Source organism: Ranitomeya variabilis, chromosome 4 (genome assembly GCF_051348905.1).
Source record: "Ranitomeya variabilis isolate aRanVar5 chromosome 4, aRanVar5.hap1, whole genome shotgun sequence".
In the NCBI taxonomy this organism is placed as follows: Eukaryota; Metazoa; Chordata; class Amphibia; order Anura; family Dendrobatidae; genus Ranitomeya; species Ranitomeya variabilis.
The window spans coordinates 9419425-9430440 of NC_135235.1; positions in this window are offsets into that span (position 1 = coordinate 9419425).

Here is an 11016-nt window from a genome sequence, read left to right on the forward strand (position 1 = left end):
GCTGGTCTCACATTACAGCCATATAGTAGGGGGGAGAGAGGAAGAGAGGCTTAGAATTCCAGCCTTGTGCTGCAGGCAGAGGAAACTGCAGCTGAGAACCCTGTAAGTGTAACTGGACTAAATAAGAAATTCTTCCTATTTCCTGACAACCGTTATAATAGTAGAGTGAACCCGAGGATTCATTGTATTTCTGATATTGTATACTTCATCTGTAATTATCGGCTTTGCATTGTTTAAACGTTACTAAAGCTTCCACAATTTTCCACCACACTAGGGAAATAAAGAGTTTCAGTGGTTACTTCTGCCTTGTCCTTGTCTGCGTGTTGCATCCAGTCACATGCTTTCACAGCAGGGAAATGAGGCGGGATCCCGGCAGTGTTTTGGATCTTGGCAGCGTTTAGGATCCTGGCAGCGTTTAAGATCCCAGCAGCAGTTAGGATCCCGGCAGCGTTTAGGATCCCGGCAGCGGTCAGGATCCCGGCAGCATTTAAGATCCTGGCAGCGTTTAGGATCCCAGAAGCGTTTAGGTTCCTGGCAGCGTTTAGGATCCCAGAAGCGTTTTGGATCCCGGCAGCGGTTAGGATCCCGGCAACGTTTAAGATCCCGGCAGCGTTTAGGATCCCAGCAGCGTTTTGGATCCTGGCAGTGTTTAGGATCCCGGCAGCATTTTGGATCCTGGCAGCGGTTAGGATCCCGGCAGCGTTTAAGATCCCGGCAGCGTTTAGGATCCCAGAAGCGTTTAGGTTCCCGGCAGCGTTTTGGATCCTGGCAGTGTTTAGGATCCTGGCAGCGGTTAGGATCCCGACAGCGTTTAAGATCCCGGCAGCGTTTAGGATCCCGGCTGCGTTTTGGATCCCGGCAGTGTTTAGGATCCCAGCAGCGTTTTGGATCCTGGCAGCGTTTAAGATCCCGGCAGCGGTTAGGATCCCGGCAGCATTTTGGATCCTGGCAGCGGTTAGGATCCCGGCAGCATTTAAGATCCCGGCAGCGTTTAGGATCCCAGCAGTGTTTTGGATCCTGGCAGTGTTTAGGATCCTGGCAGCGTTTAGGATCCTGGCAGCGTTTAAGATCCCGGCAGCAGTTAGGATCCCGGCAGTGGTTAGGATCCCGGCAGCGGTTAGGATCCCGGCAGCGTTTAAGATCCTGGCAGCGTTTAGGATCCCAGAAGCGTTTAGGTTCCCGGCAGCGTTTAGGTTCCCGGCAGCGTTTAGGATCCCAGAAGCGTTTAGGTTCCCGGCAGCGTTTTGGATCCTGGCAGTGTTTAGGATCCTGGCGGCGTTTTGGATCCTGGCAGCGTTTAAGATCCCGGCAGCGGTTAGGATCCCGGCAGCGTTTAAGATCCCGGCAGCGGTTAGGATCCCGGCAGTGGTTAGGATCCCGACAGCGGTTAGGATCCCGGCAGCGTTTAGGATCCTGGCAGCGGTTAGGATCCCGGCAGCGTTTAAGATCCCGGCAGCGATTAGGATCCCGGCAGCGTTTAAAATCCCGGCAGCGGTTAGGATCCCGGCAGCGTTTAAGATCCCGGCAGCGGTTAGGATCCCGGCAGCGGTTAGGATCCTGACAGCGGTTAGGATCCCGGCAGCGATTAGGATCCCGGCAGCGTTTAAGATCCCGGCAGCGATTAGGATCCCGGCAGCGTTTAAGATCCCGGCAGCGGTTAGGATCCCGGCAGCGGTTAGGATCCCCGCAGCGTTTAAGATCCTGGCAGCGGTTAGGATCCCGGCAGCGGTTAGGATCCTGACAGCGGTTAGGATCCCGGCAGCGATTAGGATCCCGGCAGCGTTTAAGATCCCGGCAGCGATTAGGATCCCGGCAGCGTTTAAGATCCTGGCAGCGGTTAGGATCCCGGCAGCGGTTAGGATCCCGGCAGCGTTTAAGATCCTGGCAGCGTTTAGGTTCCCGGCAGCGTTTTGGATCCTGGCAGTGTTTAGGATCCTGGCAGCGGTTAGGATCCCGGCAGCGTTTAAGATCCCGGCAGCGTTTAGGATCCCGGCTGCGTTTTGGTTCCCGGCAGTGTTTAGGATCCCAGCAGCGTTTTGGATCCTGGCAGCGTTTAAGATCCCGGCAGCGGTTAGGATCCCGGCAGCGTTTAAGATCCCGGCAGCGGTTAGGATCCCGGCAGCGGTTAGGATCCCAGCAGCGTTTAGGATCCTGGCAGCGCTTTGGTTCCCACTCTCAGTGTGTTCATGTTCCTCCGGGTGCAAATCTACAACTGGGTCTTTCAGATATTTGTGGGGATGTGGATGACCCTGCGGAGGAGACTCGGGGGTGGATATTACCAGCTCTGTTATAGGGGGATTACTGTCTGAATCTTTTGGGCGGAGGGGCTTCTCCACAGGGGAATGGCTGTCAGGAATTGTCTCCTTATTCCAAGACTGGGAGTCAGCGGAGCGAGCCGCCATCTAGGGTGCTCCACTACCTTGTGCCTGAGCGAAACCCATAAATGGGGTCTTATTGGGGGAGATCAAGAAAAGTCCTAGGACCAGAAGGTCCCACTGACCCCTACAGAAGCCTCTGACCCTGAATATAGTAAGAGCTGAGCGTTAGTGAGATTAGTCGGATCCCGCATGTTCTGCGATGTCGCTGCTTCCTTAGTATTTGTATGTAAGGGGTAATGTTGACATTTTCGTGGCTGATAACGCTGAGGTCGGGCCCAATGCAAAATGTCCAACGTTCTTCCCAATATCTAATGGCCGCACGTCACTCCCATCATCACTATCTGATGATACAACTGCTGTTCTCTTACATGAGGGGCCTCGGGACCCTCAGATACGGGGGGCTGAATCTGACTGCAAACTATGCACCCCCTATACTACAGGAGCCATCACCAAGAATTGGTGAGATCTTTGCAGTAGCCCCCACTAGTATAAAAGCCCCCCAATACAGGAATACACAATATAAGGGAAGAGGCGCAAATGCAGAAAACCATTTCCAATATAACTCAATGGCAGGAGAAAATGTGCACTCGCTCCTGTGTGCGGGGGTCTCTGACCCTCATCCAGAAGAAGCAGAAATCACATCAGATGTTGTAATTTATCAAACCAGAATTGAAATATAAATGGGAAGACAATACCTGGTGGTACGCGGCCCCCCGGCACATGATGTGATATTGTGTCTGTAATAACGAGGCCGCCCCGATACCGGGCGTAATATCAGAAAAAGAGATGGGAAAGGCGAAGCGTCACCTGGTGCCTCATCACAATGTATGAAGACCACCTGAGACCCCGAAAGAAACCTCAGCAATGAGACGAAATGTATATATTACATCATAGACAGCAGTGAGCAAAAGTCTTAGGCAGGTGGGGAACCAACACTGCAGAGAAAGAAGGGTTAATGGTTTATCTTTATTAATTAACAAAATGCAAAGTGACTGAAGAAAAGAGAAATGTAAATCCCCCATCAACAGTATCTGGTGACCGCCCGTCCCCTCCATCATCAGTATCTGGTGACCGCCCGTCACCTCCATCATCAGTATCTGGTGACCGCCCGTCCCCTCCATCATCAGTATCTGGTGACAGCCCGTCACCTCCATCATCAGTATCTGGTGACCGCCCATCCTCTCCATCATCAGTATCTGGTGACCGCCCATCCCCTCCATCATCAGTATCTGGTGACCGCCCGTCCCCTCCATCATCAGTATCTGGTGACCGCCCGTCACCTCCATCATCAGTATCTGGTGACCGCCCGTCCCCTCCATCATCAGTATCTGGTGACCGCCCGTCACCTCCATCATCAGTATCTGGTGACCGCCCATCCTCTCCATCATCAGTATCTGGTGACCGCCCGTCTCCTCCATCATCAGTATCTGGTGACCACCCGTCACCTCCATCATCAGTATCTGGTGACCGCCCGTCACCTCCATCATCAGTATCTGGTGACCGCCCGTCCCCTCCATCATCAGTATCTGGTGACCGCCCGTCTCCTCCATTATCAGTATCTGGTGACCGCCCGTCACCTCCATCATCAGTATCTGGTGACCGCCCGTCCCCTCCATCATCAGTATCTGGTGACCGCCCGTCTCCTCCATCATCAGTATCTGGTGACCGCCCGTCCCCTCCATCATCAGTATCTGGTGACCGCCCGTCTCCTCCATCATCAGTATATGGTGACCGCCCGTCACCTCCATCATCAGTATCTGGTGACCGCCCTTCTCCTCCATCATCAGTATCTGGTGACCGCCCGTCCCCTCCATCAGCAGTATCTGGTGACCGCCCGTCTCCTCCCTCATCAGTATCTGGTGACCGCCCGTCCCCTCCATCATCAGTATCTGGTGACCGCCCGTCCCCTCCATCATCAGTATCTGGTGACCGCCCGTCTCCTCCATCATCAGTATCTGGTGACCGCCCGTCTCCTCCATCATCAGTATCTGGTGACCGCCCGTCCCCTCCATTATCAGTATCTGGTGACCGCCCGTCTCCTCCCTCATCAGTATCTGGTGACCGCCCGTCTCCTCCATCATCAGTATCTGGTGACCGCCCGTCCCCTCCATTATCAGTATCTGGTGACCGCCCGTCTCCTCCCTCATCAGTATCTGGTGATCACCCGTCTCCTCCATCATCAGTATCTGGTGACAGCCCGTCCCCTCCATCAGCAGTATCTGGTGACCGCCCGTCTCCTCCCTCATCAGTATCTGGTGACCGCCCGTCCCCTCCATCATCAGTATCTGGTGACCGCCCGTCCCCTCCATCATCAGTATCTGGTGACCGCCCGTACCCTCCATCATCAGTATCTGGTGACCACCCGTCTCCTCCATCATCAGTATCTGGTGACCGCCCGTCTCCTCCATCATCAGTATCTGGTGACCGCCCGTCTCCTCCATCATCAGTATCTGGTGACCGCCCGTCTCCTCCATCATCAGTATATGGTGACCGCCCATCACCTCCTTCATCAGTATCTGGTGACCGCCTGTCACCTCCATCATTCAATGACCACAACCTGCAGGGTGCACTGAGGAGGACCACAAACACCAGCATTCTGCAGAAGGCTGTGATAATGATTATAACAGGTTACTGGGGTGCAATTCCCCTTTACTTCACCAGCAGAAACATCATTAGCTCCAACCCTTTTTCACATCTATCACTCCACCCATGAGTATCCTCATCACCTGTGCTCCGCCCAATAATCTTCAGCACAACTTCCTTATTGGTCAGATCCCACCCAATCATATATCTATATCTAATAAAGCTGGATGATGACGACACGCGACATCCCGGCTCCCACAGGACAGCAGATCAAGGCTGCCTGGGGGTCCAGACAAGTGACCACATCCAGGAGCCGCAGTCAGACATTACATTACTGATCCTGAGTTACATCCTGTATTATACCCCAGAGCTGCACTCACTATTCTGCTGGTGCAGTCACTGTGTACATACATTACATTACTGATCCTGAGTTACATTCTGTATTATACCCCAGAGCTGCACTCACTATTCTGCTGGTGAAGTCACTGTGTACATACATTACATTACTGATCTTGAGTTACATCCTGTATTATACTCCAGAGCTGCACTCACTATTCTGCTGGTGCAGTCACTGTGTACATACATTACATTACTGATCCTGAGTTACCTCCTGTATTATACCCCAGAGCTGCACTCACTATTCTGCTGGTGAAGTCACTGTGTACATACATTACATTACTGATCTTGAGTTACATCCTGTATTATACTCCAGAGCTGCACTCACTATTCTGCTGGTGCAGTCACTGTGTACATACATTACATTACTGATCCTGAGTTACATCCTGTATTATACCCCAGAGCTGCACTCACTATTCTGCTGGTGCAGTCACTATGTACATACATTACATTACTGATCCTGGGTTACCTCCTGTATTATACCCCAGAGCTGCACTCATTATTCTGCTGGTGCAGTCACTGTGTACATACATTACATTACTGATCCTGAGTTACATCCTGTATTATACTCCAGAGCTGCACTCACTATTCTGCTGGTGCAGTCACTGTGTACATACATACATTACTGATCCTGAGTGACATCCTGTATTATACTCCAGAGCTGCACTCACTATTCTGCTGGTGCAGTCACTGTGTACATACATTACATTACTGATCCTGAGTTACATCCTGTATTATACTCCAGAGCTGCACTCACTATTCTGCTGGTGCAGTCACTGTGTACATACATTACATTACTGATCCTGAGTTACATCCTGTATTATACCCCAGAGCTGCACTCACTATTCTGCTGGTGCAGTCACTGTGTACATACATTACATTACTGATCCTGAGTTACATCCTGTATTATACTCCAGAGCTGCACTCACTATTTTGCTGGTGCAGTCACTGTTTACATACATTACATTACTGATCCTGAGTGACATCCTGTATTATACTCCAGAGCTGCACTCACTATTCTGCTGGTGCAGTCACTGTGTATGCTCTCAGGTAAGCATTAGGCAGTGTTTACGCAGCACCTGTGTGAGTGCGGCTCACCCTGTAAGGGTATGTGTTCACGTTCAGGAAACACTGCGTGTTTGACGCTGCGCTGCGCAGAGCTGCAGCGTCAAACATGCAGCGTCCAGATGTTCCAGCATAGTGGAGGGGATTTTATGAAATCCCATGTCCACTATGCATGGTAACACGCACCCGGCGGCCCTGCGATTCCGGACATGCTGCGCACCTTTTAAGATCGCAGCATGTCCGTGTACCTGGCGGCGACTCTGCGCCTCCGCAAGGTATATCACAGGGCCCTATGTGTGGGGTGCGATGATGCCGTATGTGTGCAATGAACACATCCGGCATCATCGCGACACAGAAGGGGGCGGGGCTTAGGGCGGAGCGGGTTTGCTGCTCCGTCCAAACCGCCGGCCATCCTGAAAGTGGACACGTACCCTAAGAGTCCAGTCCTTTCTCCCAGAGCAGACTTTACACACAGAATCCCATCTGTATCATATCATTATCCCCTTCACTCTGAGCTCCAGCATCTTCCAGCACCAAACACAAGTGTTCAGGTTTGTGCACAGTTCACACTGAACAGGCTGCAGCTTCCACGTGCTACTCTGCACCTCCAACCCACAAACTGCTTAGCTGTCCCAGCTGACCCATGCAGTCAGACTCCAGCTAGTCTCTCTCCCACCTGCAGCTCACATTATGGCTGGTCACTCACCAGCTTCAGTGCACTCGACTCTGCTGCATGTGATGATCCTGCAGTGCTGGGAGGTCCCGCTGTCCCACCTGACCCGATATAACCTACATAACGAGTTGTCATCATGACTGTATGCACAGTGTGTAGTGCAGCAGGCGCTGTGTGCAGCGGATGTCAGTGACAGTGTGGCGGTATTATTCAGGGGTGACGCTTACGATGTGCCAGTTTTCTTGGCCTTTCTTTTGTGTGTACGATATTTCAGCGCCCCACTTTTACTGAAGCAGCAGAGATGTTGTGGTGGACGGGATCTGCTGGGTGTAGTTGTGCTCAGTCTCAGAGCAGACGGTCCGGACCTCTGGATAATCGCGGGTTTGATCTCTGATGATCGGCCTCGTTCACACCCAAATTGTGTAGGAAATTCTGTATTTCTGAATCCTCATCATTGTGTCATTTATATCTATAGGTGACGTTTGTTGGCGCCACATTGTGCGTCTTCCCTGGTGGTGCCGACCCAGTGTGGCCCGCGGCCGTGCAATGTGCAGCGCACACGAGATGCAGATGTCAGATCCGCGGCGTGTTTCTTATCAGGCAGAGACGGTCCTGGGGGGAGACGCTTCCAGATGGATGTGAAGATAAATAGAGAAATATTAATCTTTATCCCGGTCCTCCAGGTGTCAGCGCCGCTAACACGAGACCTGGTGAAATGATAAAAGGCGCTGCCGCCACTCTGCTGATTCTTATTGCAATTTCTCCTGAAATGTCAGGAGCGAGCGGATTATCTGCAGGATCCGCCGCCGCCGCCATCAGACGCGATAAGCGCTCGGAGTCACATCTACAGCACCTGACCCAGATAAATCTCTCTCAATTATGTGACTGCGCAGAGAAGCGAGTGGAGAGCGCAGGTCGCGTCACCTCTGCTGCCCGCTGCTAATGAAAAATGTCCAGACCCCCCCATTGTGGCGAGAAAGCTCAGCCAGGTGTTGCATGCCCTGCAACAGGCGGCTGCCTGTGTAAGAAGATGGAAGCCCACGTTCCCCTTGAAGACGTGTATCGATGTGACGTGTAGGGTGTTTAGTGATGTGCATTATTAGTAATAGAGATGTGTTCTGCCCAGTCACGGGTAGTTACTAAGGACAGTAAGGGTTAACAGTTGGCACTAGCCCAGAGTGGGAAGGGCTAAGAGATATAGGGAGTTACCTGTTAGAAAGGCAGATAGGGCTCAGCGAGCAGCTAGAGAAGACCTATGGCTTGAGAACTCAGCAGAGACACATGGATTGGGTGTCACAAATGTGAGCGGAGACTGAGATAACAGATAGCATGATCCAAAGGGAAAACAGGGAAAAGCATTGGAAGGAGAGAGCGATTCTCAGGAGACAAAGTCTGGGGCAGGAAACCTAGCAAGATGGTACGAAGTTGCATAACAGTCAAGAGACGGAGCAGCAGTAAGAAGGAAAGGGGGACAGAGCACCATGTAGTAGCTCCAAGGCGTCGGCTAGCAGAGAAGTTAAGTAATGGCCATAATGGTGCGAGGAGCTCTCCTAAGCGGAAAAGGACACAGAGCCGAGGGTTGCAGGATACGACTCTCGCTTACTGGTTAGCGGTGCTGCTGTTGAAGACTAGAAAAGCTCCTGAAGTGCTGAGCTGGGTGGTGGTGAAGCTACAGAGATTGAGTCACAGCGAACTCAGCAACAGAAAGTGTATGAAAATGTCATATCTCCTAAGACAGGGGTATCAAACTCATTTTCACCAAGGGCCACATCAATATTCTGGTTTCTTTCAAAGGGACAATTGAAATTGTATGGGCTCATACAGACATCCATGCCACAAGGTAAGAGCATGGCCTGCAATGCATAGACTGCCGTGGGCTATAAGACCACTGTCCTTGGGTAGTAGGGCTAACAACTCTGTCACTCGACAGTTGGGCTAAGAGCACTGTCCCTGGGTAGTAGGGCTAAGAGCACTGCCCTTTGGTAGTAGAGCTAAGAGAACTGTTGTGGATTCTGTTTGTGGGCTCCCTCTGGTGGTTACTGCTGGTACTGGGTGACTTTGGTGGGTTGCGGCCTTTGGTTTCCACCTGTCCATCAGAGGCTGGGTGTTTCCTATTTTACCTGGCCTTTCTGTCATTCCCTTGCCGGCTATCAATGTATTCAGATGTGCTCTGTTTGGTTCCTGCCTACCTGCTCCCAGATCTTTCAGGATAAGCTAAGTGCTGATTTTCAGTTGTTTGTTTTTTTGTCCAGCTTGCTTATTATGTCTCTATGCTAGCTGGTAGCTCTAGTGGACTGAGGTTCTCCCCATGTGCCATGAGTTGGCACATGGGTTCTTGTAATCTCAGGATGGTTTTTTGATTAGGGTTTTTTGCTGACCGCTCAGACCCCTTTTGTATCGTTCTGCTTTCTAGTTTACAGCGGGCCTCAATTTGCTAAACCTATATATATCATCTCTATGTGTGTGCCTTCCTCTCATTTCACCGTCAATACATGTGAGGGGGCAACTATATCTTTTGGGGTTCATTCCTCTGGAGGCAAGTGAGGTCTTTATTTTCTCTGCAGTACTAGTTAGCTCTTAGGCTGGTGCGTGGCGTCTAGAACCAACGTAGGCACGCTCCCTGGCTATCTCTAGTTGCGTTTGTCAGGCGTAGGGCAGCGGTCAGCCCAGGTTCCATCACCCTAGAGCTCGTCCGTAATATATTTGTACTTTGCTTGTCCTTTGCTATCCCTAGCCATTGGGGATTCATGACAGTATAGCCGGCCCACAAAGTGTTAATTGTTTGGGCTGAAGCAGGAGAAAAAGAAGTGTTTAAGGGAAATTTTTTTTTTTTTTTTTTTCCCTTCAGAGTTTTGCTGCCTAGCCCTTAATTGCTGTCTAGCTGCTTCTTACCTCCTCTTAACCCTTGAATGGCTCTGATCTTAGCTGTTTAACATGGATGTCCAGAGTTTGGCTTCCAGCCTGAGTAATCTGGCGGCAAAAGTTCAAAACATACAGGATTTTGTTGTTCACACTCCCATGTCTGAACCTAGAATTCCTATTCCAGAGTTCTTCTCTGGAGATAGATCTACCTTCCTGAATTTCAGGAACAATTGTAAATTGTTTCTTTCTTTAAAATCTCGCTCCTCTGGAGACCCTGCTCAACAGGTCAAGATTGTAATATCTTTCCTGCGGGGCGACCCTCAGAGTTGGGCATTTGCATTGGCACCAGGGGATCCTGCATTGCTCAGTGTGGATGCGTTTTTTCTGGCATTGGGATTGCTCTATGAGGAACCCAACCTGGAGATTCAGGCTGAAAAGGCTTTATTAGCCCTCTCTCAGGGGCATGATGAAGCGGAAATATATTGTCAAAAATTTCGGAAATGGTCGGTGCTTACTCAGTGGAATGAGTGCGCCCTGGCTGCAAACTTCAGAAATGGTCTTTCTGAGGCCATTAAGGATATTATGGTGGGGTTCCCTACGCCTACAGGTCTGAATGAGTCGATGGCTATGGCCATTCAGATTGATCGGCGTTTACGGGAGCGCAAACCCGTGCACCAGTTGGCGGTGTCTTCTGAACAGGCACCTGAGACTATGCAATGTGATAGAATTCAGTCCAGAAGTGAACGGCAAAATTATAGGCGGAAAAATGGATTGTGTTTTTATTGTGGTGATTCAGCTCATGTTATATCAGCATGCTCTAAACGCACAAAAAAGCTTGATAAATCTTTTGCCATTGGTACTCTGCAGCCTAAGTTCATTTTGTCTGTGACTCTGATTTTTTCACTGTCTTCCATTTCCGTTGATGCCTATGTGGATTCGGGCGCTGCCCTGAGTCTTATGGATTGGTCATTTGCTAAACGCTGCGGTTTTAGTCTGGAGCCTCTGGAAGTTCCTATTCCTCTGAAGGGAATTGACTCTACACCATTGGCTATGAATAAA